Source organism: Bactrocera tryoni, chromosome 1, assembly GCF_016617805.1.
Source record: "Bactrocera tryoni isolate S06 chromosome 1, CSIRO_BtryS06_freeze2, whole genome shotgun sequence".
NCBI lineage: Eukaryota > Metazoa > Arthropoda > Insecta > Diptera > Tephritidae > Bactrocera > Bactrocera tryoni.
In genome coordinates, this window is record NC_052499.1 from 78,443,923 (window position 1) to 78,469,657 (window position 25,735).

At 35.6% G+C, this 25,735-nt stretch overlaps 1 protein-coding gene across 7 annotated transcripts in view; it reads right to left on the bottom strand.

The window, feature by feature from the left end:
• Nucleotides 1–25,735, bottom strand: part of LOC120768081 (elongation of very long chain fatty acids protein AAEL008004) — a 142,396-nt gene that overhangs the window by 87,066 nt on the left and 29,595 nt on the right. For 2 of the 7 annotated variants that reach the window (XM_040094639.1, XM_040094631.1), the window contains exon 1: nucleotides 13,690–14,304. The exons of 2 other annotated variants lie outside the window; for them this stretch is intronic. The gene's annotated coding sequence lies outside the window, so the exon portion shown is untranslated. Of the gene's footprint in view, nucleotides 1–1,772; nucleotides 1,970–13,689; nucleotides 14,305–17,661; nucleotides 17,685–25,735 lie in introns of those variants that run through there. 3 more of the 7 variants (XM_040094648.1, XM_040094656.1, XM_040094623.1) reach the window with 3 other exon arrangements.

Here is a 25,735-nt window from a genome sequence, read left to right on the forward strand (position 1 = left end):
TGGAAACTTGGAGCACTAAAAATCTTAAAATAAATAGAATTTTCTTTTGACTATCCAGTGGCTGGATTTGACAGCAAAAGAATTCTCATTCACAGATCTTCTTAACTTAAATTTCGTTTATATCTTAAGCTTCCTTTGGGCCTTAGAAAAATCACGAGTTGAAAAATCTAATCAAACAATGTTATATTTGGGGTACGAAAACTCGCTCCCAGATTTTTTCCACAAACTATTTTTAAATAATAACAATCACTTTATAATAAATTTTTTAGAAGTACAAGTCTGGCTGAAAATGTGTGTAAAGTCCATAAATAAAATAATTTTTACACGCACTGGCAATACGTGTTTTAAAGTGTTTTGCAATATTTTAGTCATAAATTTGGTTTTTGCTTATTGAACAACAAATTAATTTGTTGCTGCTAATTTTGCAAAATTTTCGACGAATTATACGTTTTTAAGCTGCATTAATACTTTGTGTTGTGATTATGTAATCTTCATGTATTACTTTTTTTTGTTATTTTTCTTATCTTTTGTGGTGCAAACGCGTTTTTTTGATCAACTTTCTTTTTTACACACATGTAATATTTATAATTAATAACATTATTATTTCATGACAAGCGAATTTGTGTAAATATATGCACCAAAGCATGCATGTTTTTATTGTTTTTTTATTATTACTTTTTTTTATGGATTTTTTTGGTTTTATTTAACGTTTTTTTTGTATTTTTTTTTTGTAGCTGGGTCTAACTGTGTGCATACGCTGCCGCTGCCATGGCTTTACACTGAAATTTTCATTGAGTAGACCTTCGCTCATGAGCGCTGATTTGTTGTTTTAAATATTTGTCTCCTTCTTTTATGTATTTATTCGGTTTTTATCACTTCGAAATTGCTGTTTTTGGACACGATATACATAAATACATACGCAACTTTGCAAGCGCGCACCGCACAGTTTTTTAGGTTATGTACGCGCAAGCATGTCAGTGGGCCTACACACATAGACACCAACTAGGGTTTGTATTGCTACTACGCATGTGTTTGCTGCGTATTTCTGTTATTTTCATTTTAGCTATATGTATTTTACGTGATATTTTGTGCATCACAGCAAACTTGATTATTGGCTAATGACACAAAAAACCTGACCTTATCGAAACAATTAGCGTTAGGGAAATTTTGTACGAAAAAAAAGTGAAAAAAAACGCAGGCGCGCACACATACGCCAACTAGTGTTTACAATTTTAACAAAAAAATAAAATAAAAACAACAACAAAACGGACATGACTGGCAGTATTGTAGAAGAGCGCGCACGCACACACATGCATATTTAAGTTCATGTGTATCTGTAGGCGCTGTAACAACTGTGCGGTGGTTCCGCAATCGCTTTTGCACTATAAAAACTGCCAATCCGAACACTTCAATTAACTGCAATAATATTTATAATTATGCGCTTCGTCTTCTACGCGCCGCCGCCGCATGCAACTGATCTACAGATCTACGCTTAGCGTTTCAGCGTCTCGTGGCTGCTAATTTGCCCTACAGTAGCTGTTGCATGCAACGTGTGTACGCTTAGATGCACGCGCGCCGATTCAACAAGCCGCATTAAAGCGGCGCATTGCCAGCGGCCGTTAGAAGCTTGCGCAAAGAATGGCGCATACGAGTTTGGAAATAGCGCGCGTTCGTATGCACTTGCAAATGCATGAAAGCATGCATAAATTTGTACGAATTAATGTTTGCAATCATTTATAAGCTAAATGCTATAGACAAATAAAGAGACATACACACACTTGTACGTAGATTTGTGGTGCGCGGCACACAGGCACTTAGCGCGTTTAGTTTGTTGTTGAAGTGACCGAGCAACTGACCAAGTGACTAAGTGACTATGTAGTCACGGCACTTATACGCACACACACACACACGCACACAAGCAAGCGACGTGATATGGGAAATAGACGGACGCGCGCTTCAATACACAAGACACAACACTACAGTTGGGCGAGCGACTAGCTACTAACTTACAATGCGCGCGCTCGACTAACATTAAGTCAACGCTAACTAAGTAACCGTGATATAGATAGCGCGGCGACAGCGCGGCAATGAGAAATACAAAAACTAAAAAAAATAGAAATAAACGCACAACCACGTTGGAGAAAATTCAATCGGCGCGCACATACAAATGACTATCCAGCCGTCACCTGTACGTTGAAGCGGCGCGGCGCGGCACGGCGCGGTGTGTGCCGCTCCAGCACAACATCAATTCCGGCGGCCAGCAGTCAAAATTGTCAGTTTGTCGCGCGGCGCTGGAACAGCAGTTAGCTACGTATCTAGCTATCGGCGATAAGCGTGAAGACAGGCAGAGTCGCAGCGCTTTTGTTGTTGCTAACTAACCAAAAGCGGTACATATATAAATATATATGTATATATATATGTATGCGCCGCTCATCGCTCATACGCCGTGTAAGCGTGCGTGCACACATATCCATATATAAATATGTTTGTGTGTGTGTTTTGTAGCTTTGTGATTAAGTTTGTTGGTGACGCGTTGCGCTTACATATACATATATACAACAACGTTACATACAAAAACACATGTGCTTAGATAAATACATGCAAGCGCGCATATCAATATACATACATACGGTTATACATATACTAGTCTACACTAATATATCTACGAGTACATATATACATATGTATGTACATCATATGTATGCATAGCCACACAATTGCACAAATTAGTTAGCCGCAAGCTCGTCACCAGCAGACTGGCCGCCGCTCCCTGCCGCTCCCTGTCGCTCGCCACAAACGCCAGCATAAGCGCAGCAAATAATATCAGCCCAATACACAAACAATTTGTTCACATACAAACAATCAACACACACATACATTTGTATACACATTTGCCTCATTTACGTACACACGCGCACGGTCGCTGGCCTATATCGTGCGATATTGGGGCACTTAATAGGCATGTATGTACATACATATGTCAAATACTAATATCTAATAAACTTATAGCTGTCAAATATGTATTTTGCATAAACTTTATTCGAATTTTTGTTTACACCGCCAATTTATTTATCAAATATTTTTGCTGAGCGCTTTGAAAGCGAAAGCGCTTTGGGTAACAAGTGTACGAACTTAGGCATCTATCTACACTACAAGTATTATTATGTAGACAATGCTATTTGTCCGGAAACTAATGTCTCGATTCGGTAGAGTAAAAAATTTATTCAACCAGTCGTAGCAACTCTTTAAAAATTTCAAATTAGGCTCCTTCTGCGTCGATGCATTTCCAAGCATTGAAGGCGTCACGGACGGCATTTTCCGGAATAGCCTTGAGAGCCGAGGTGCATGCTGCTTGGATCCCCTCTGACGACGTGTGCCATTTGAAAGATTGCCTCTTTGTCTCGGGATCATACTCAAGAATCCATGACTCGTCACCTGTGAGTACGTTATTCAAAAATTGGGGGTCACTTTCACACATGTACAAATTTTCTTGGCACACTTCCACTCGCCGCAATTTCTGGTCGTCAGCAAACACTTTTGGGACCACTTCGCGCACACCTTACGCATGTTCAAGTGCTCCGTCACAATGTTATGAATCACAGATTTTAAAAATATTACACATCTGGGCAATTAAACGAATACTTAGTCGACGATCTGAGTTCAAAACTTTGCGCACATGAGTCCCATTGTCGGTGTTTGTCGAAGACCGGGTCTCCAGCACGGGCTTCATCAGCGACCTCTTCCCGGCCCTCCAAAAAAGCCTGCTGACACCGAAACACACCACTTCTTGCAACGTCTGGGTAAGCCTGCTTGATCAAATCAAACGTCTCTGTCGCAGACATACCGAGTTTCACACAAAATTTAATCGCGTACCTTTGCTCTAACGAACGCTGTTTTTTCGGCTTGCAACGTTCAAAGAAACACGTCGCGCGAAAATGTTTGTCCTGACTCTCCAGGTGCTCGAGACAACCAGCTCGTTCGTTAGCTAGGAATCGAGTCGGTGAGCGCACGCTCCGAAGTACAGTCGCGGCGGCAGAAAATCAATCCTCTTACTTTCCGGACAAACCCTGCATGTAGAACACTCAAAGATTGATTTCAGTCGATCATTATACGCAACACATCCCCGGAGCATGAAAATATCTAACCAAGAGTTATACTCAAAGTAGCTTTCGTTTGTATATAGAACGTTTCTCTACAATTAAAGCTTCTCTTGTGCGAAGGGTAGTCTTTTAAGCTGGTTTTATTAAAATCTTATTTATCTTACAGTAAGGTCACTGATGAAGTTCTTGTTCGTCAATTTTCAATGATCTGTAGCAGACCGAAGCTTCAGCAAATTATTTCATCTAAATTTCGGCAGGAAATACGATCTAGGGTGGTCGTAGTTTTTCGTTTAGAACCAGATCGTTTTTCCCATGGGTTTTAACACATTTCGATCCACGTTTCCTTCTTAACAAACGCTTATTAACAAATAGAAATAAAAAATACAAAAGTTATCTGGTTTTCATATTCAAAGCCTGATTCAGTAGTCGCAAATGAGAGATCGTCGACTTATATCTACTAGTGAGAAATATAAAAAAATGTATCTAATATCAAATAAGTCGGGCATAAACTACATATATAGATCGTCGCTCAAATCTATTTCCTTAAATTTATACTTTTACCAATAAATTTTTCCCCATATCTTGCATATTTATTTGAATTGGTGGATAAGGTTCATGAAATTATTAATGTTGACTGTTGGCTGAGCGATTACAGACAAGTAAGGCACTATATTTAGAATCTTAGCTGAAGATTTGGTTAAAAAAAGGTCTATGAAATACATTGTCCATATAAATTAAATAAAGACCAAACAAGTGTAAGAGTTTTTGATGAAAAAGGCGTCTGTTGTCATTTTAAAACATGGTGGTAAGGAAAGAAGACAGTAATAGTCAAATCATTAAAATTCAAGGCCTCTCAAAAATATTAGCACATTTTCTAACACCATTTTTAGAAGTTATGTTCTTTAGGTTGAACCAAATACAAAATATCCCATATACGAACTTGATTTTGACCTTAGATACCTCGTCAAGTACAAACGTTGTTCGATGAAAAGATTGGATATTGACCAAACAGTTTGTATGGCGACTATATGCTATGGTAGTCTGATTTAAACAAATTATACAGTGGTTGCACCGTAGCCTAAGACAATAACAAATGATACTTTTTCCAACTGAACGTTAAAAATTTCGTGTCAACCTTAATATGCCCTCTTTCCAAAGTTAGGTATAAGGTAGCCTTTTAAGTTGGCGGACCACTGCCATATTGTATAGCTAAAAATAATCCTCTTAGAAATTGAAATAATTAAGATTATAGGTAAAGTAAGAGCAATTTCTACATCAAAAATTAAGAAAAGAATGTAATGAAAAAAAATTGAAGGGAAAAGGGTAGTCGTGAAGTGGATACACTAGAGAAGGTATTCGCGTCAAGCGCAGGAATCCTAAAGGATGACTACTCCTCATGGACCTAGTAACTGAATTCCATCTGATATCGCAAATGACCAAAACTGGTTTTTGCGTGGCTCATTGGCCTACCAGACTAACCTAACCTAACCTAATATACACTCTTGAGGGTATAAAAACGATAGTAAATAGACGAATGAGCATTTTTAGTCATTGTAAATGCTTTAAGAACGCTTATCAATCTTTGACCCGTTATTTGAGCTTGGTAAGCACTAAACAAAAGCCATCTACAATTGACAAAAGTAGTTTTAGTACCACGGAATTGAGAGCGAAATGGATTTTTTTAAATTGAGTCAAGTTCAGTTTGGGCAATGCGAGTTAAAAAAAAAGCGTGTGACAAAAATTATATAAAAATATTCTTCTATAAAAAAATAGATCAGGCACTGCGGAATGTCAGCTATTTTTAAACAGCTTAATTACTTAATGGCTTGCTGGACAGAAGAGGCCTCATTTAAAGTCGCCTAAATGATGCAAACCGTATACTTTACAACAAACACATGCAACACATAATTAAGGTGGATATTTATATATAAATAAAAAGTATTACATTGCAAAAAAAAAAAACAAAAACAAGTTTTTGCTCAATTTTTTACATTTTCTTTCAAACACTTTCCGTCGCATTTTCTCACCTTTCATGCGTTTCTCGTTGATTTGTGTTGCTATTTGTTGAAACAGATAAGTGTGTCTTTGCTGTGCGCTTCATCACACCTTTCTTACAATTTACACATCTCTAGACGCATGGGTGCTATATGAATACACCCAGTTTATAGATATATGTGTGTGTGCATATTTGTTTGAATATGTATGAGACAAAAATAAAGTCGCGAAAGCCATGTTGGAAGTCAGCACTTACACACACACACACACACATGCAAGTCATGAAAGCATTGAAATATCAGTTGAAGTTTAAGGCAAACGGAAGTTCACAGCTATGTGTGCACAAATTCACGCACCCATACATACATATGTACATATATGACAACATATATTTGCAAGTATTAATAGCTTGAAGGCATTATACAATAGGCCGAAGTACCAAGTACGCGTTTGAAAATACTTTCGTTTATTGCCGCAGTCAATGCGATGTGGAAACACCTTCTCTTACTCACCTCCCCGGCAGCGGCGACCTTTAATGGAGCTATTAGTACATTTCATTTGATCATTCGTTGTACATTTTTGGGTATCGCTTTGCCGCTTGTGAGCATTAAATTCAGTTTGTGGTAGTGTGTGTGCGTTTGTGTAAAAATATCGAAGCGAGCACGCACGCATGCGCAGTGTACGCAACACATACAAGCCGCCTTTGGCACTCTATTGCCGATCGCATGCAAACTCATGCAAGCGAAATGGTCGTTAACAGGTGCATAAAAGGCAGAAGACATCATTAAAATAGTTGACAAATAAAAAAATATAAATTCATATTAATTAAAGAAAACAAAATTTGAAAATTAATTAAAAATAAAATAATTAGAAAAAGAAGTAATAAACTTAACTTCGACTGCTTCGAAATTTTTATACCCTTTACAGCGGCATTTTTTTAAAGCATGGCTGCGTATAAAAAATCTTTATCTCGATTTTGATCGGTTAGTTTGTATGACAGCTATATTTTATAGTTGTCCGATTTGAACAATTTCTTTAGATATTGAAATATTGTCTTAGAGAGTAATTTATGCCAAATTTTGTGAGCATATCTGGTCAACTAAAAAAGTATTCCATACAAGGACTTGAATTTGATCGGTCAGTTTGTATGACAGCTATAGGTTATAGTTGTCCAATCTGAGCAATTTTTTCGGAGATTGCAATTTTGCTTTAGAGCGTAATGTATACCGAATTTCGTGAAGATATCTTGTCATATAAAACAGTTATCCATACAAACACTTGATTTCGATCGCTCGGTTTGTACGGCAGCTATACGCTATAATGGTCCCACATCGGTGGTTTCAACAACTGAGGAGCTCCTTGAGCAGCAAAGAACGTGTGCAAAATTTCAGCTCAATGTCGCGAAAACTCAGCTCGTCAGGCTGATAATTTTTTATATACTCGAAGGCCCTATCGACGCTTCCATCTGCGTCTTACAAACTTCGCGGCGAACTTGGTAACATATACATACATATGTATACATATTAGGGTGCTTCAAAAAAAAATTTTAGAATTTTTTTTTCAACTCTTACCCCCTCAAATGTTAGTGATTGACAAACAAAATATCCTACCTCAAGTCAGGCGCTGTAGCTTAACTCTAAGGGGTAGCTATTTTTGTTTTAGGTTCCCATACATTTTACATAGGAATTTTCGTTTTCATTCATACTAAAATTTCACCAACTAATTTTCGTTTCTCAAAAATAACCATCATACATATATTCAGAAAGTTCACTTTTCAAACTTCGGAAATTCCCGTGAAAAAATATATATATTTATATTTATATACGTTCAGTGTACAAAAAATATTTAAATAAGCCAAAGAATCAAAAAAAACTAATATTACTAAATAACATGATCACTTATTTGTTTCTTTTTGGCAGTTTCCGAAAAATCTTTTTTCAGTGTCAAATTCAGTTAATTTGGGACAAAACATTAAACGAAAACACAAAGGTTTCTATGACAAATTAAAAGCATCCGCAGCTATCCACAGCCTTTCATTGTAATATTATCGACTACCGAACACAACTGACATACACATATACTCATATGTACATATGTATCTACGCTATAATGGTCACGCACTCACGTCTTCGCTGCTAATTTGCATAGATTTGTAATAAAATGTTTAGGTTTTAAATAATAAAACTACCTGTTTTGCATAGCAGAAAAACCAAGCTGTGCTACATGATGACAAAACGAGATCTCGGACATCTTCGAATACAAAGTAAATGTAAAATAAAAAAAAAAGCAAACACATATGTACATATCGACATACATGGGTATGTATAAACATGCGTATGTTCAACATGTGGTCGAAAAAGGTAGCTTAAAGGGACAAAAATATTTCCGCGCAATATAAACATACATATACATATAGATTTAGGTCACGTGTATGAAACGCGTTTTTGAGAATTTCCACTAATTTGGTGATGTCAGTAGTGATAAGACAATAATAGTGAGTACTTATAGGCAATAGTAAATACTAGAAATAAATTACCAAGCTCTGAACTATTATCTTCGGCCCATTCAAAATTTTTGTGGTTAGAAATTTGTTTAAGCCGAGATAAAAAAGATAATAATTCTTTGGGAAAATCCCATAGATGACAACTTTGTCTACTGGAACCTGTACTGATGTATACTACATTAAAATACTAAAATAATACTAACTAAGAGAAATATTTTAACGGTGCAACGTCCTGAAAAGCAGTGCTGAAAGCGGCTGCGTATAAACTGGTTTCCAGGCCATAAGAGCATACAGACGATTCAAGTTGGGATAGAATGTTTAAAAACATGCAGGATCGTCAAGTGCAATTGCTGCGAGGTTTCCCTCGCATACTTTTTGCTCACTTGGTCGCGCAAAGACTGCGTAACGGTTGTTGGCCTACTCATAGATCACAACTTAGTGGTAACACATACGAGTCGGGTGGGTATTTTTATAGATGACACATGGCAGGTAGGCATAAGAATGATGCTGGGACATCGCCCTTCTTCTATCCAACGTTATCTCGAACTTGTCTTCGTGATTAAGGCACTTCAACGTACAAGAGACTCTCTTACACTTCGGAAAAACTCGAACTAACTTGAATCTCAATCTGACCAGTAGATCTAAGTAGGAGTACGGTGTGGCGTCAGCCAGTGTAACCCTCTAACGTCCAGCCTTTGGGTTAATTATGATAACACATAGCAAATATTGCCTATATTTCGGCGCATTGAGGAAAGAAAAACCAAATGTCAAAAACTGTCAAAAAAGCTTTAGAAACTGCCTTAAGGGGTCAGTAGGGTAATCTGGCCTGTTTTTTGATATTTTCATTTTTCATAGAAGTTTTTATTCTACAATAGAACTTTTTTCACGTATCATGAGGCATATCGTGGAGTGTATGTATAAACAAATTTTTTCAGAATTTTTTGATGGCATCTGTCGGAGAAATGGCTGGGTGAATGAGATGCGTTTTTTTCGCTGGCGGACACGATTTCTCATGTTTGGATCATCTGAAACACAAAGTCCCAATTTATTCTTAAAAAGTACGTGAATGGTTATCGTCCCTACTAGAATCATGAAAAAAATGTAATAAATAAGAAAGTAATTTTTTTTTTAATTTTTCCCCATGTTTTTTACATAAATTTTGTCATAACATTGTCAATAAATTATAAAAAATTATGAATCTAGTAGGGACGATAGCCAGCCGGTTGAGTAGTTCGATCGAAATCATGTCCGCCAGTTTAAAAAAGTGTGTTTTAACAAAAACGCGTTTAAAATTTGAGGTGTGCACTCCGAGCGCTCCGAACGGCGAGCGGTATTATTATTTATGGGCCTTTTTCGAAAACTTCCAATGGTAAAGTGGGTTTCTACATTAATTCTAAGGAACAGAAAATGCAAAAAAAATTTTTTTTTTTTAAGATTATCCTACTAACCTCTTAAGGTTCGAAACAGTGAGATTAAGGCACATAAATTTAAAAATAAGAAATTTTTTTTAAATAATTTTGGTACTCCAATACATATTATGGGATTGTTGCTAGTCGTTGGGCGCTCGATTTGGATTCCAAAAAGAAAACCGAGTTTCCTAACCCTAAGTTAATTCCTAGATCTTAGCAAATTTGCTTACACAAATATATTTCACTTCCGATTAATGGAACGATGATTAATTAAATTTTATTACTAATAATATTTAAAAGTAAAAAATACAATAAATTACTTTAATAATCTGCTATCCATAAATTTAAACAATCATTGCATCATATCGCACAGCACATGGTTTCTTATCAACATTCTCCCTAATCTCACGTAGTTAGTATATCTTCAAGTCGTGGGTAAATATCACTTCTTATCAACTCATTGCCGATTACATTACTTTAAGAAACTTTGTGTCACAATGCAGCAGGTTTATTAGGTTTACAGAAAAAAACATAAAGAGCATGTGAGACTACACTCCAACAATGCAGTCACACTTGTCTGGTAAGACTTTCACACATCCACTCTCTCCACTGCACATACGCTCTAACGCCATTGAAACAATGTTGCCTTAACTTTGGGATTCACTTGCTGTCTGCGCAAATATTTGTTAGTATATGCTTTGGTGGAAAGTCAACGAAATCAATAGAGCGCAGGAGTTTGGTTAGAGAGAGTGTATTATGTAGGTGAGTTTCTTGTTTTTTGTTTGGTGAGGACTTTGGTACGTTGTTGACAGAAAATTCGATGATTTTGATATCTTCACAAGCTCCGTGTCAATAAATTGCCGCATTTGCAAAACAAAAAAGTTTGGGTGGCCTTACTAATATTTGCAGAGGTTGATTATATTGAAGAATATATACACAAAATAGGTATTTATATATATAAACGTGGCTTGTGCATAGATTATTTCGCATTTATTAGCTGCCTTGGGTTTGAATTAAATTTTTCTCCTGCAACAACTCCTGCCACAAATTTCATTAAGTCACGTCTGCTTGATCTGGCGATGATTTAGCAAATTAAAATGAATCCTTGTTTGCTTCGCAAGTGAAATGAAGAGCAAAGCCACTCAGGTTGGCATTTATATTTATTAGCTGGCACACACACACTCCAGCAAAAGAACGTTTATAAATAATAACGTCACAACGCACGTACATACTTGTATGTATGTATGTATTTTTGTGGTTATTGATATTTTGCCATTTAATGTCGACATGTGTCAACTTAATCTCGTCGTAGATACTTTTGTCACTTTATTCTGCTTCACGACTTGACTGACAAATCGATTTGCTTAAATATCGGTGTGGTTTCCTTATGGGACACGTTCTATTCATTTCACTTCCACTTGAAACGTGGTGAACAATTGACATAAGCAGGAAGACATTTGCTATCAAGTTAAGTGTGCTTATCTATTCTCGATATCTTCAATATTTTAAAAGAATTTGTTTTTTTTTTGTTTGTTTACTATATTAGTGCCAGCTATTAATTAAATTAATTTCTAACTTCCTTTGAATTTATTTATTTTTTTAGTGTTTAGTGTCTTTTTAATCATTCAGTATATTTTTGTTGATGAAATATCTTAGTATTTTTTTATTATTTTAATATTAATTTCCAATTATTTAGTATATTAATGCCCTTAGCATATTGCTATCGTTTACATATTTTTAAGTTTTCGTATTAAATAAAAGTTCTTAATATATTTTTTAAGCAATTATATATTTTCAAAACTCGATACCAATGTAATTTCTTTATTGTTTTCGATTTGATTTTATTTCTTTATGTATTGTAAGTTTTATTATTTTACTTAATGCTTATTAAATTTTTTTTTAAATATGAGTTCTTATTAGTTTTTTAGTAAAGTAATATTTATTTTTTTTTATTAATTCACTGTATTTTGAGTAATATTATTTTACTTAATGCTTATTAAAATTATTTTTCATAAAAATATGATTTATTATTAGTTTTTTAGTAAACAAAGATTTATTTTTAAGTTGGATATAAAAATTATTATTTTTTAATTATTTTTATTTTCCTTCACTGCCCTTTAAATAATATAATCTAATTTTACTTTATATTATTTAATGTTTATAAAATATTTTTTTATTATAAACTTTTTTATTATTAGCTTTTTGGTAAGCAAATATTTATTTTTAACTTCGACATACAAATTAATATTTTTCATTATTATTTTTGAATTATTTATATTTTTTACTGTTTTAAGCAAAATTATTTTTTTATGTTATTATACATATGTATGTATATAATGTTTATAATTTTTTTTATTATAACCTAATTTATTATTAGTTTTTAGTAAACAAATATTAATTTTTAAGTGCGACATTATATTTGATGTTTCTAAAATATATATTTTTTAATAATAAAAGGTATTTTTATTAGTTTTTAGTAAACAAATATTTCTTTATTTATAAAAAATATAAAAATTATTTTTTTTTTTTTTTTTAGTAGAATTCTTGTAATTTTTTAATACATTCTAGGTTGTATCATTTTATTTTATGTTAATTTATTTAATTTTTCTATAATAATTATTTTTTAATTTTAATATAATATGATTTATTAATATTTTTTAATCAACCAATTTTTCTTTTTTTATGTTTGACATTAAAATTATATTTGTTATTGTTTGTGTTTTGTATAGTTTTTTTCTCATTTCAATGTATGGTATTTTAAATAATATTGTTTGATTAAATTTTTTATAATTATTCCTTTTGTTTTAGTATCATATGATATAATATTGTTTTTTTGCCAAACAATTATCAACTTTTTAAGTTCGAGAAAACACTTTTTTGTTTATTATTTTTTATTAATTTCCTATTTTAATTTATTGTATTTTCGAATATTATTTTACTTAATTTTTAGTTAATATTTTTTGTTTTATTTATGAGTTATTAATATTTTTTAGAAAACAAATTCTTTTACGAAACAAATATTTATTTTTAATATTATTCAGTCAGTTATTAATATATTTTAGAAAACAAATATTTTTTGTTTTAAATTATTTTTGTTATTGTTTTGTTGTATACTTTTTTATTTTAATTTCTTGTATATATAGTAATTTAATTTTTTTTTTTTTTGTTTTTTCTATTATTTTATTTAGTTTTTATATTTGATATTATTTAGTCAAATATACGTATACTCATAAGTATATAGTTGTTAGTTTTTAAGGCAAAAATATTTTTTTTTATTCGATATCAAAATAATGTGTGTTGGTTGTTTTCGGTTTTATTTTTTTTTTTAATTTAATTTATTCTGTTTGTTATTAAATTTTTTATTTATTTCTTATTTAATTTTTTTATTATATTTTTTTTTCTAAGCATTAATAAATTTGTTAAAAAACAATATTAGAAACGCATGTAATTTCATTCATGGCAGTAAATTTGCCTTTTTTATTTTACTTTACTCCACGTTCGTGTTTATTTTCACAATTCCGTGTCACATGTGCGCCATGCCAACATTTCGAGTTGACGCTGGATCCTTACTAATGTCTCTTTTTGCAACGTTCGTAGGCCTTATTTACATTCAAGTCAAAATGAAAACAAAAAAACGAAAAAAAACACAACAGCAACTTATCATTAGTGAGGTTTTTCTTACTTTTTTACACGCTTTCCGCACACGCGCCTTCTTTTCTAGTAGGTTAGTCTGGTTCTGCTTGTTTTTCCTCTCCAACAGCCGCTGCTGCCACTTTCCACTATCAAGTCTGACAGCTGCGCTGCTATGTGCTTATTCGTACGCTGGTTTGGGCGTCTAGATATTTACTATAAACGCTCAACTGAATATTTCATAACTGAAGTTGTTTTTTTTCGCACATTTGCAGTTTATATCTTCGCACATGAAAAACCGAAGAAGCTTTAACCGAAAACCAACCGAAACGAAACGAAAAAATATTGGTGTTCTTGCAATAAGAAATGTGTGCTGTTTTTTGTCATTTGTTTTTGCTTTTCACTAAAAAAAAAATTAACTTTCCAATTAACTCAATGCTTTGCGTATTCGATGCCGCAATATTTTCACCACCGTTTCCACTTTACCGAGTAGTATTTTATTTATCCGTCCGCATTGGATTTTGCTGGTTAAACAAAGTGATTCTGACTGAGTTCACTTGGCAAAAAAATAACAAAATAACTTTACACCGTTCAACGTAAATCAGCAGCTAACTTTTTCGCGTGTGTATGTCAATTGGACAGGCACTACCCAAAGCGAAAATCAAACTGAAGTATATGCGTTCGGTGAAGAGAACGTGAACCCGTCACCGTCAATTTTGCCAGCCAGCCGACGTTCACTTGCGCCGACCACGACGACGTCGCTGACGACGGAGCACTTTGCCTTGTATCGATGGATAACGAGAGAGTTAGTAGCGGCCGCGATACCTACACCAAACTGGTGCAAAAATTGGGAAACCGCAGCCGCTACGAACTTAGGAGCTTTAGCATATACACGCACGTTTGGACAATAAATTCGTAAAATTCAGATAGGTGCTTTTAGAGAACGAAAGAGCGCCAAAATGCTGAATGCAGAGCTGCTCAGCCCCTAATGCGGTGAATGAAGGTAACGCAACCGCTGAGCGGTGTGTACATTGGCATGCCCGTTGAAAAAACTGCGTAAACATCAAATATAAATAAGGTAAATAACCATTACCCCTGAACGGAAGATAATGCAGGAATATTATACGAAGTAGGCATGTCAATTCGCAGGCCGCACAGTCACCAAGGGTGCATGCGAACATTTCGTTTCTAATTAGTTACCTTTGCGCAGCTTTGCCTCTTACTGCCTTGCAAACGTGCATTGCACCACCGTTATGCGCTCTCATTGCGGGTCGCACACCCTCCCTCTATGTTTGGCATTTGCCGTGTGCTAAGCAAAGCGCTAGTGCTGGAGATTCTTTTAGTGGGCACAGTGTTGGAAAACGCCGCAAAACAATTATAAGCAAGTAAGAGCGCATGTAGCAAACATTTAACGCTCTTCGAATCATACTCTCTTTAACGGCATAAGCTGCAAAGCAATATTTTTTGCTTTGGTGAGTCGTGTGATAGCAAAAACATGAAGAAAAGTAGTATCGACATATTTACGAGCAATCCAACACAAGACCTATCTATAAATATATAAATATATTGTCTTGTTGGAATGTAAATATGTAAATATGTATGTGCTATGTGCAAAATAAATACGTACAGGTGCACAAAAACTTTGTAGGATAAGTTTTCTGTCAAAGATTTTGTTCAAGATAGTAAATGTAGAGCCGGAACTTAAAATCTATAAAAATGAAAAAAAATTTAAACGAAAGTTCGACCAGAGCGAGGTGCATCTTTCGCTTTGTTATGCTACACGAACTGATACAGCATCGTCTCCGTAACAACAAAAAGACGGCGCCACTTCCTCACATCGCATCAGTCAATGGATTTATTGAGAGAACACTTTGGCGAGCAGATAATTTCACGTTTTGGTCGATCGATTGGCCACCAAGATCGTGCGATATCACACCGTTAGACTTTTTCCTATGGGCATATGTAAAACCTAAAGTCTATGTGGACAATTTAGCTTCGAATCAGGCCGATTATAATAATTATTCACCATTAAATTCGAAGTTTCTGTGTTTTTTTCTTTTAAATAAATAGGAAACATCGAAATGGATTACCCTTTATAATCAACATCCCTTATTTTTAATTTTTTTTTTAAAACTTTACCAACAGACTACCACACTTGCGTACAATTTTCGAACACACTGTGCCTATTTTTCAAATAAACCATGTGGCATATTGGCGGCAGCGGAATTGTGTAATTGGCACAGTTTCAACGTACATGTGGAGCAATTCCAAATACTCACACCGGCGCTCTTAGCTTGACACAGCGCTCTTTCAGCGCACCGTCTCTGCTGTAGGCGCTCTTTGCTGCGAATGGCCCACTGGTAAGGTTGTTGTGTTTGGATATCAACGCTTGTTTGCACTTGTTGTATTTATTTTTTGTCCCCTCAACAAAAATTGTTTGTACGTGTATCTTATCGTACATTACCTCTGCTCGTGAGATTTTGTACATTTATTTAAAATGTTTTCGCTTTTTCAGTTTGATCTTTTGTTTGCTCACCGCATTACTTCCATATTTCATTTAAGTTTCTGTGCTTTCCATACTTTTGAATATAAGTTTGTGTGTATAGCAGATGAGTGTGTGTGAACATACACACCTTATTATTACAACGGTGCTATTATGTCATCGCGGACCCATCGATGTCATCGCTGCTGTGAAAGAGTGAGCGACAGAGAATGCGCTAACGCAAGGGAGAGAGTGACTGCTTATCTTCGCTAAAGTTTTTGAATTGTATTTGTATTGTTTTTGTTTTGGTTTCTGCTGTTTGCTGGTTTTGCTCGCCCAAATGTTGTTGACAAGAAATATCATGGCTAAAGCACATGGGAGAGAAAGGAAGCGTCACTAAAGCAGTATCCGTTCAAACAACAAATATCATTTTGGCACTTGTAATAGCATGGGCCACACTGGACTTGTAGTTTGGCGCTCTGTAGATATCCTGTTGGTTTTCGCTAATGGTTAGCAGCCGTTAAGGCGTTTGACGAGGGCTGCTATATATATTCTGGCCTAGGGCAACACGAAGTGTTGCCAGGTACAATCTGACATTTCCATTGGAAAGTCTGACATTTTTTAGCATAACATCACTCCGAACGTTTTGTCATTTAATCGTGAATTGTTTTATTTACAGGGAATTAAAAAAATCATCTCGGCCAAAAAATGGAATAACTCGTAAACATTTTCGTGCGATCATTTTTCACAACTTTCGACGTGGATTATCACGACAAGAGTGCATCGATGGACTAAAATCTTTGTATGGCTATGAAGCACCATCCTAAAGCACTGTGAAAAACTGGTACAACGAATTCAATCGTGGCCGACGCTCGCTCAAAGACGAATTCCGTGAAGGTCGTCCAAAAACAGCCGTTTTGCCAGAAAACATCGATGCCGTAAGTGAACTGTTAATGCAAGACCGTCATGTAACATACCTTCAGATAGAGGCATGCCTATGCATTTCTCCCACCAGCTTACATTCGATATTGCATGAACACCTGGCCGTAAAAAACGTAAAAAAAGGTTTGTTCTCGTTGGATCCCGCACAATTTGACAATCGCTCAAAAAAAGGCTCGTGTGGATTGGTGTAAAGAAATGCTGAAAACATACGATCGCGGTGCTTCAAAAGACGTTTATAATCTTATCCAGCAACTCAGTAGATTTGGTAAAAAAAAATGATTCTCCAAACCAAGGCTCCCCAATGTTTATTAAGTTGGAGCATTGGAAGCAATGTAAGAAACATAACCCTTCTCAGCCAGCTGAAGACTGTGCATTCGCTAGGATAACGTTTCAGCTTCTCATTATCATCCACGCATGCGCTACATTCGTTTTCACTATTCGAATCTTCTGAATATAGTCACCACATTATTAATTTGTAGAAAATTTAAATAAAGCAGTAAACGCATATTTTTTTACTCAGAGGCTTTCGATAAAAATTTTAGAAGAACTAGACTGCTAAGTTTAATAAATAGATCATTGTAATTTGTTAAAAATACATACCGGAAAATCGGTTTGCTTATGAATATAAAAATTTGATAAGCAAATTTAAAGTGTGTATTTTAGAATTTTTGTTGTAGTTTACCTGAAAAGAGAAAGCAAAAACCATTATATTATACAACAACACGACATAAATTAAAAATATTTTTGTATACACGTGCAACATGTTGCAACAGAGTAAAATAGTTTTGTACACCTAACGGTTATAAGTACCATATAGAACACATATAATATAAGATTCCATCACTAAGCATCAAATTAAGCTGAAGTATTGTGAAATAAAATTTTTGAAAAAATCACATTAACTAAATTCGCTAAAGATAAATCTCTTAAACACCTCTGCAGTGTAAAAATGGATGAAAACGAAAGATAATCTCGTCTACTTCCCATATAACGATACTTTTACAATTAACCAAAAGCGCGAAAAATCGGTAACTAAAAACTTCAGAGGCATTAAATTTTATACTTGATATGGTATAAGTGGCACCGCCCACTTTTAGGTGAAACCACATACATATGTATCTCGAGACCCGCCCGACCGATTTCAAGCAAACTTGGTACTTTTTATTACTTTAACATTCTTATTTCACAGTGTGAAAATGGACGAAATCAAGTTAGTCCATTAGTTAGTGTGCGACTTTGATAAAATTAGTCAATTAGCCCAAATGTAGGGAAAGTCGTTGTTCTAAAACGGTTTATATTGATTTGAGGAAAAAACTATAAGACCTATGGAAAAAGGTTTAAAGCGAAGTTGTAGGTAATAAAAATATTTACAATTTTTACGTTTAAATTAATTTTGTTTAGAAAAATATATATTATAGTATATAGCTGCCATACAAATTCAACTTTGGAAATCAAGTGCTTGTATGGACAACTTTTTTTTGTTTAAACGAGATATCTTCGCCAAATTTGGCAGACAATATTATCTAAGTCAACGGTGCAATATGCGAAGAAACTATTCAGATCAAGATACTATAGCATACTGAACGATCAGCATTAATTTTCAAAAAAATTAATTTTTTTGCATTTTCGTTAAGTGTAATATCTTAAAAATATTCTCTGAAAATTTCACGTTGATCCGATAATTAGTTTTTGTGTTATTCGATAAATAACAAAGAGCGCTCGGGCACTTCAAAGCGCTAGTGTGAAACTTTAAGCGCGTTTTTCTCAAAACTATGTTTTTTGAACTGGTGACAACTGTAACTCGAAAACCGCTGAGTAGATTTTAAAGAAATTTGTACAGCTTTTAGAATACATAATAAACTCAGGCCTGATCGAAGGATTTTTGTTTTAAAAAATTTCGATTTTTTAAGACTAATTAATTGTTGATTTTTTCCCAAAAATTTAGACAAAAATTTCCTGAGGCCGCCATTTTGTTAATTTTTGAAAAAAAAACTCCTTCGATCAGGCTCGAGTTTATCTATTTATAAAACTAATTCTTTTTGTCCGATTGATTTTAGATTAATCTCCAGAACTTATTGTTGTCACCGCAAGTAGCTTTTTTGGAACTGGGTCAACACAAACAATTATGACTTTGGAAATTAAATTTTTTGTTTTGAAATTTCGTGACATCAAGTCAACACATTCTATAATAATGCCCTATTACTACTTTTGTAAAATAACACCATTTAATAGCAAAAAAAAATACTGAAAATTCTAATTTTTTCGTGCCTCCTACTACACCTGACTACCCCTAACCCTTTAAGTTCTAATATTGAAAACTTTTTATTTGACAAGATATTTTCGTGAAATTTTATATAGATTATTACCCAAGTCATGGCTATAATATGTGGAAAATTTTTTGGATCGGACGACAAAAGCACATACATACAGCTGTCATGCAAACGAAGCGCTCAAAATCGAGTTCTTGTATGGTATACTTTTTTATTTCACAAGATATCTTCAATAAACTTCGCATATCATAATATGCAATGAAATTCTATAATATCCAAACAAATTGTTTCGACAAGACCACTGTAGCATGTAACTGCCATTGAAATCGAACGACTAAAATCCAGTTCTCATACGGAGACCATTTTATTTGTGAGTTTTAACTTAAGAGCCGAACAGGACTATAATTTTCAAACGAAAATTCTCACGTTAAAATATCTGCTTTTTTAAAACCATGGTTGGTTTTCTGAAACTACAACGTGCCTACAATGCTGTAATGTATCGCTGTCATAAATAGATTTATGAGAAATCATACGAGTACATCAATATGTTTCACATATTCTCTAACTAAGGCATTAGAGGCTGCTAATAAAATGACTAACATATGTAAGCATTTACGTACAAAATTCGTTAATTAATTTTTTTTAATTAAATTTTCATGTCAATGCTACTCATGAAATCATTTAGCGACGAGCCAATAAAATCATATTCTGCACATGCCCTTGGTTTCATTACATGCGGCGGCCAATAGTAATGCGAGTACATATTTCTAATTGTTATTCCGAAAGCCATAAATTTCGATAGTTTCACTGTCAACATGAGCCACCGGCCAAAATGATAATTGCAAATGCCAATGCAACAACTAATAGTCACAAAACAACACAAAAAAAACAAAAATCAAGAAAAAAATTAATTGAAAAAAAGCTCAGGCTTATTAATTTCTCAACGGCCGAAGCGCGCAATTACATGTAAATAGTGTATTTTTTCTTCATATTTTTTGTTGTTGTTGTTGTTGTTGATAAATTTTTAGTGCTCTTACATGCAATTGGCGCTGTGCATTTGAATTCCGAAACTTACAAAATCCTCACGTCCTCAAACCATCAGCGACGACACACATAAATTGACCGCCGATGTGCAGAGCAGAGCAGAGCAGCGCAGCAAGCACACACACACCCGCATGCATGTTTGCCAAGCGGTTGGCGGTGGTGTCGGTTGGTGGTGCTCGATACCAGCGATCGAAAATTACCCACAAGCAGCGCCGAGTGTTTATTACATAAGCGCATAACTACCTGTTCGCACACATGTATGTATATGTGTGTGTATAGACGTGTTGTCTATATGTGTATGTATGTGTGTGTGTGCGTTGTCGTTTTCTTTATTGCTATTTGATCACATTCTTTGGTTTTACAATGTCAAAATAAACGTGTCCATCGCATATTAAAATCATTTCGGCCAGCCATTCAATACACATTATTTACATGCCTCTGTATGCACGTACGTATGTATGTGTGTGTGTGGTGTTTGTGGGTTTGCGCGTTTGCGCTTAAGCACACATCGGTAAGTACACAAACACACCTCCAAAATGTGATGTCTTTTGCTTACCAACAAATAAGTCCAAGTTCAACTGCAAATATTTGCTTAGCGTGTATGTTTACAACAATAACAACAACAAACATGTGTGCTTGTTTGTATTTTATTACATAGCTGAAATATTCGATTTCGACAATATGCATACAAAGATTTGCCAAAAACAATACCGAAAAATTCAAATGGAAATAAAACAAAAAAGAAGAAGAACAAGAAAAAACGTTAAATGAAGCTATTATACCCTTCACATGTGCAGTTTTTGTGCCATGAAAAAGTAAAAAAGGATATTCATCTTGCTTTTTATCGATCAGTTTGTATGGCTTCTTTCTTTATTGGCGGAGTTTATACCATTTTTTCTTTCTTTATTGGCATAGACACTGCTTGAGCTCAAGCTTACAGCAACGCCCCAGTCGTTCTTCCTTTTCGCTGTTTGGCGTCAATTGGAGATTCCAAGAGTAGCTAGGTCCTTCTCCACCTGGTCTCTCCAACGGAGTAGAGGTCTTCAACTTCCTCTGATTCCCCCGGCGGGTATTGCATCGAATATTCTCAGAGCTGGAGTGCTTTCATCCATTCGGACGACATGACTAAGCCAGCATAGCCGCTGTGCTATGTCAATGTCTTCGTACAGCTCATTGTTCCATTGACTGCGGTATTCGCAAAGGACTATAAATCTTCCGCAGAACCTATCTCTCGAAAACTCGTAACGTCGACACATTAGATGTCGTTATATTCCACGCCTCTGCACCATATAGCATGACGGGAATAATAAGTGCCATATAAAGTTTGGTTTTTGTTCGTCGAGAGAGAACTTTACTTCTCAATTGCCTACTCGTGCGAAGTAGCATCTGTTGGCAAGAGTTCTTCTGCGTTGGATTTCGAGGCTGATATTATAGTTGCTGTTAATACTGGTTCCAAGATAGACAAAATTATCTACGACTTCGAACGGATCGGAGAAGTCCTTCCCGATCCTGACTGGGCTTTGTTGCTCAACGTCAGTTTATATAGCCGTATTAGTTTTGCGGGGATACCAAATTCAGACATCGCGGCTTAAAAGCAGCTTCTTTTCGTGCTGTCAAAAGCAGCTTTGAAATCGATGAAGAGGTGGTGAGTGTCGATTCTCTTTCACGGGTCTTTTCCAAGATGGGGAGCATGGTGAATAAGACTAAGGCCACACTGATAAGTTCCTATAAGTTTGTTGACGGTGGCCTTTAATCTTCCACACAATACGCTCGATAGAACCTTATATGCGATATTTAGGAGGCTTAATGTTTATTGATTGTTGTGTCCCCTTTTTTATGGATTGGACAGAGCATGTTTAGGATCCAATCATCCGGCATGCTTTTCATCCTTATCAATTCTTAACCGGCGACTTTGAATAGTTCGGCAGGCGATCCATTGGCCCCCGCCGCTTCGTTGTCCTTTTGACGGATAATTGCTATTCGAACTTCTTAGTTGGTCAATGGATCGTCCGCTACATCGTCATCAATTGGGAAATCGGGCTTACTATCTCCTGCTGTTATGCTTTCACTGCCATTCAGCAAGTTGGAGAAGAGTTCCCTCCATTAATTTCAGTATGATCTGGGCATCAGTCACTATATCACCTTTGGAGGTTTTATAAGAGTTTGGTCTGGTATTGAAACCTTCTGTTAGTCGTCGCATCTTTTCATACAAATAATTTTCGAGCATTACCCCTGTCGGCCAGCTTGTTAAGCTCTTCATGCTCAACCACTTCGGTCTCTTTCTTTTTCTGTCTGCAAATGCGTCTGGCTTCCCTCTTCAACGCTCGGTATCTATCCCATCCCGCACGTGTTGTGGTTGATCGTAACGTTGCGAGGTAGGCAGTCTGTTTGCACTGCGATACGACACTGTTCATCGTACCAGCCGTTCTTTTGCCTTTTCCGAATACGAATGATTTCATTTGCAGCTGTACGAGTACATAAGGAGCTTGAAATGCCGTCCCACAGTTCCCTTATACCGAGTTGATAATGAGTGCTCTCAAAGAGAAGAAAATAGCTGATTTACAGCGAGCCAAAAAAAACGGGAAAAATGCGAATATGGTAAATGTTCTACAAATCACTCTGAACAGCTTGGCGTAAGAGTATGTGGGTATAAAACCGACTTCGAGACAGAAATTTTTAAGGCAAAGTTTTTCAATGATCATAAAAATTTGGTCGCCAGTTTTTGAGATTGATATCTCCCATAAAGCCGATATATGTAGATACTTTGTAGGTTCGCTAAAATTTCCTTCTGGGTGTTGCAAACTTTATGGCAAATGTGATACACCCTGTACATGGTATAATAACAACACAGCCATACACATACACACACGTACATAGGGTTGCCCTTAACACAAATTGATTTTTGCTTCCTAAAAAGTGGTTAATAAAAGTTTACGCAGGGGCAACATTTGGTGCACAACATGTAGTACGAATATACATACACACACACTCATGTAGTTGCATAAATATTTAATACTAGAAATCGGCGTAGAAATTTCGTAATTTCAATCACAAAAATTGCAATTACACACTTCCATGAATATGCACACATATGTATATGCATGCATACATGTATATATCCATACATACATACATATATACATACATAGATATGTAATCGTATGCGCGCTCCCATATGGCGACAAGACAATTTCGGGCAAATTGACGCATTGCTGCACTGACGCGTTGACGTGTTGACGCATTGTTGTGCCACTGCTTGCGTTTGACGTAAGGGCAATAAACGTCATGTGACCTACAGCTATTTGTTGTTGTTCTGTCTTGACAAATTAGGTTGTCTCATGCATATTTTAAAGCGCTAAGCGGCCAGCACAGCAACGCACCGGCCAATTTGCCACTGATTCCGACCAATCTGAGTACGCACACATACCGCACTAACATACATGCATACTTAAAGGCGCACATATGTACATATATACTTGCATGTATGTACTTAGATAGTCATACATCCACTTGCACTTTCTATACGCTTGCCTATGACAGCCCAGCGTTTAAGTACTCAATTTGTACATCAGCACACATACATACAAACATTTTGCGCAAATTGTGACGTCGATATTCGAGATGAATTCACTGACTGCTCATAATTGGTTATCCGTTAACTGGATTTAGTAAAAATGCGTCAGCTTAATAAACAATATAAATATTGATTATGATTTCATTCATAAAGTTGTGCCTTGAAGAGGCTTTGTTGGTGACTCAAATGCGCTGGTTTGGCTTCAGTGACTCCTTTCAGAGTCTAGACGTCAGTGTAGTGCTAACAACACTTAATTTAAAAATTTAAAATCTCGATGCGTATACTTTTTTATTAGCATGGAATAGAAAAGGCATATAAAGAGCTTTGCACAATGCACTTTGTATTAGCAGTCTTTGATTCTCCAAGCTTTGAAGCGTAGTGAACCGCGGAATTTATACTTGCTTTGCAATCCTGCGATGTGAACCCGGACGCAAACGGAATGACTTTGCTCTTCTCCACTTGATGAAGAAATTATTTTTCTGCGAAAAAACATATTTTAGTAACCTCTTAGGTTTGGATCTCAAATCTTCAGCAGCACACCTAGTATGATAGTTTAAAAAACTTTTCTGCAACTCGCAAAGTTACTACTGAATCAATCGTTTTAAAATTTGAACGGCTCTTTTCATTTTCTTTCAGCCATTAAGCTTACTTTTGGTTGAATGGGTATGTTAATTAACAAAATTGTCACTTTTGGAGTAATGGTAATCCACAAGCCATTGCTTAGACGGTCCTGAATTGGAATATGATGATGTGGGCGACTCTTGGGACGAACAAGATTGCGCTGCACGTTAAACAAGTCCCAAACAATCTACTTATTGAATGAAACTTTTGGTGAGCGCATCATCTCGTGGCGTGGTCTCTAGGATCACGCGATTTAACATCGCTGAACTTACAAATGAAGGGACTTGCCTACTTAGAAAACCACGGGATTCTTCGTTATTGAAACCGTATAAACATTTAACTACTGAAAGTTATTGTTCATACAATAAACTACGTTCGAAGAAAGCCTAAAATCAATAAAACAGCGGCGTTTATAAAAATTTATTTTGTTTTCCAATTAAATAAACATGGGATGAAAGACCCCACTTTTGATAGTAATTAAAGCAAATGCAATAAGGACACCTGTATAATTTTAAAGAACTGAAATGTCTGGTCCCTAAATCGGGACCGTCCAAGAACTGTGATGGATGGAACAAGGACGGATACGAGTAGGTCCTTGTGACATTTATTAAAGCAGCCATATAAAGGAGCAGGAACTCCGTGTGGCATTTTTAATGGGAGAAAGGCTAAGTCGTCGAGTTCTGGCATTCATTTCGGTGGATGAGCGTCTAGCCATAATCCGCACCAAAGACAATATATGCCTATGGCATGTCCCCAGTGCCCTTGACTTGCGTAAGCTCCGAGGACCTAACATCTACTCCGACCACTATATTGTTATAGCGAAGATACGTGTCTGCCTCTGTGCAGCAAATCGCGCGTCAACAAATACAAGGTAGATATGTTGGCGAGGAGCTACTATCACAACTGACAGCGAGAGCACTCATCAGAAACTCGGTTTAAGGGAACTGTGGGACGGTATTTTAAGTACATTACGTACAGCTGCAACCAAACCCAAAGTCCGAAAGAATAGCTGGTACGATGAGGACTGTCTTTTTGCAGTGGAAAGCAGAATGCAGTGTTACGATCTGACAGAACAGGAGCGGGTTGGGATAGATACCGAGAGTTGACAAGGGAAGCGAGAAAAAAAAGAGGCCAAAATATGTGAGTATGAAGAGCTTGAGAATCT